This window comes from Coturnix japonica, chromosome 1, assembly GCF_001577835.2.
Source record: "Coturnix japonica isolate 7356 chromosome 1, Coturnix japonica 2.1, whole genome shotgun sequence".
NCBI lineage: Eukaryota > Metazoa > Chordata > Aves > Galliformes > Phasianidae > Coturnix > Coturnix japonica.
The window spans coordinates 67,443,510-67,445,470 of NC_029516.1; the positions used below are offsets into that span (position 1 = coordinate 67,443,510).

General features: G+C 53.6%; 1 protein-coding gene across 2 annotated transcripts in view; it reads left to right on the forward strand.

Moving 5' to 3' along the window:
• Window positions 1-220: 220 nt before the first annotated feature.
• Window positions 221-1,961, forward strand: part of KCNA1 (potassium voltage-gated channel subfamily A member 1) — a 5,342-nt gene continuing 3,601 nt past the window's right edge. Inside the window, exons 1-2 of one of the 2 annotated variants that reach the window (XM_015871425.2) lie at window positions 222-885; window positions 1,639-1,812. The gene's annotated coding sequence lies outside the window, so the exon portion shown is untranslated. Of the gene's footprint in view, window positions 1,813-1,961 lie in introns of both variants that reach the window. The other variant, XM_015871435.2, reaches the window with a different exon arrangement.

Here is a 1,961-nt window from a genome sequence, read left to right on the forward strand (position 1 = left end):
GCTGCCACTACCGCCCGCATTGCGTCGGGGGCGCGGCGCTCCATGTACCGCGGCGACAGAGGCAGCGCGTTCAGCGGAGAGCAGCTCGCGAATCGGGGGAGCGTGGTGCGGTACACAGCGTGCCCGCCCCCCTCTCCCCCACCCCCCACCCCCCCCCCCCGAGAGCAGCTCGCGAATCGGGGGAGCGTGGTGCGGTACACAGCGTGCCCGCCCCCCTCTCCGCAACTCCCCACCCCCCCTGCCCGCTGCCAGAGCTGCATCAAACGGCTCTCAGGTTTCTGCTGATACTGCAGCGTCAAGACATGGCTCGAGTTTGCTCCGCTCTCTTACGTATTCAGCAGTCCATTTGCTCCTGCCACACGCGTCCGTCTCCTGCCTCCTGCTGCTGCTGCTGCTGCTGCTGCTGCCGTTGGGACGAGCCAAGAGTCACTCCGGAGATGCGGTTGCGGGACTGCGGCTCTCTCACATCTCTCCAGCCGACGCTGCCCAGCGCAAGGCTTCTTCTCCAGATGTCTTAAAGGAAGAGATCGGGAGAGCCAGCAGATACTTAGGACAACCTATTCTTATTAATTAAGCCTTCGGAAAAAGACACTTTGCACGCTCTTCCACCTGCCGACTCCCTCACTGCGGTTTTCAGCAGAAACTACTTAAACCCACTCGCCCTTGGTGCAGCCTGAGTGTATGAATACTGAAGCGTCTCACAGGCAGTCCTGTACAGCGATCACAGTATTATTAAGAGGGGGTGCAAGAGGAGGAGGAAGAAGGCTGAGTTTGCCACTGCGGTTTTTGTTTTGCTCAGGATTTTTTTTGGATGGTGCAGCAAGACGGCTTGTCGCATTCTGGCACTGGCTCCTATTCCTAACCAGCACATCTCACACAGAGCAGGTAAGGAAAAGCCCTCTCTGTCCCGGATCCTAATTTGACAGTTTGGGTCTGGAATGTCAAAATTCATTGCTATATCTCCATCTCAGTTGCATTTAGCTGCTGCAAAGCAAAGGGGAGATGCTTCACTCCTTCTCCCCATATCTGTTCAGTCTGTGTGATGAAGTTGTCAGTGCTCAGCTAAGTCTCCACCATCTGCAGAGTGGAATGCATGGTGGTCAGGAAACTTACAGCAGGAGCTGATCCCCATGAAGTTGCATGGTAAGCCCTCCAGGGAAGCACTCAAAAAGAGCGCAGCAAGGGTGCAGGTTTATATTGACCCCTTCCTGTCTTGGAAGTGCTGTTGTGCATCCAGGAATGTGCAGGAATGCATAAGGCTCCTCATATGCTGCCATAGTGAGCAGAGCAGGATATTCTTGCTAATGTGAAAGCTAATCCATTGCAGTGGCTTATGTATATTTAGTGGGGATTGATGGTTGGTTTATGATGCTTCTTTCCTTCTTGGCAGCCTCCATTCTGCAAGTGAGCTTTATGTCTTTAAACACTGAGTGTCTCCATTTCTTTTTCCCCAGTACACAAGAAGACTGGGGCAGTGGGGGGAGGGGAAAAAGGGAGGGGGGACAGATAATGGAAATTTGCTGAGTTGGCATTGCAAGGACTTGCTTCCCAGCCACCTTGTGATTTATTTATTAATTTATTTGTGTGTGTGTGTGTATGTGTGTGTGTATGTGTGTGTGTGTGGTAACTTCAAGACAGCATCCGCAGTGATGATCGAGTTGGCAAGAAAAGTGGCCGGATCGAGTTAAAGGCGAAAGGAGACAGCTGGGGAGGGGACCCCAGCCAGGAGGTGCACCCCAGACACCTTCAGCCTCCTGGCCTGGGGGGACAGGACCCCTCGCCTTACCTGCCCTCTGCCCTCACCCCCCAAAGGTACTTCTCTCTTTCTTTACTGTCCCTTCATTCCTTATGCCACTTCCTGCATCCCACCTTTTCTTTCCCCTTGTGGATATTTCTAGCCTTTAGGCTTCTCTTCCAGTCCTTCCTCAGGCTTCTCCATTCCCACTCATCCTGCCGTCTCC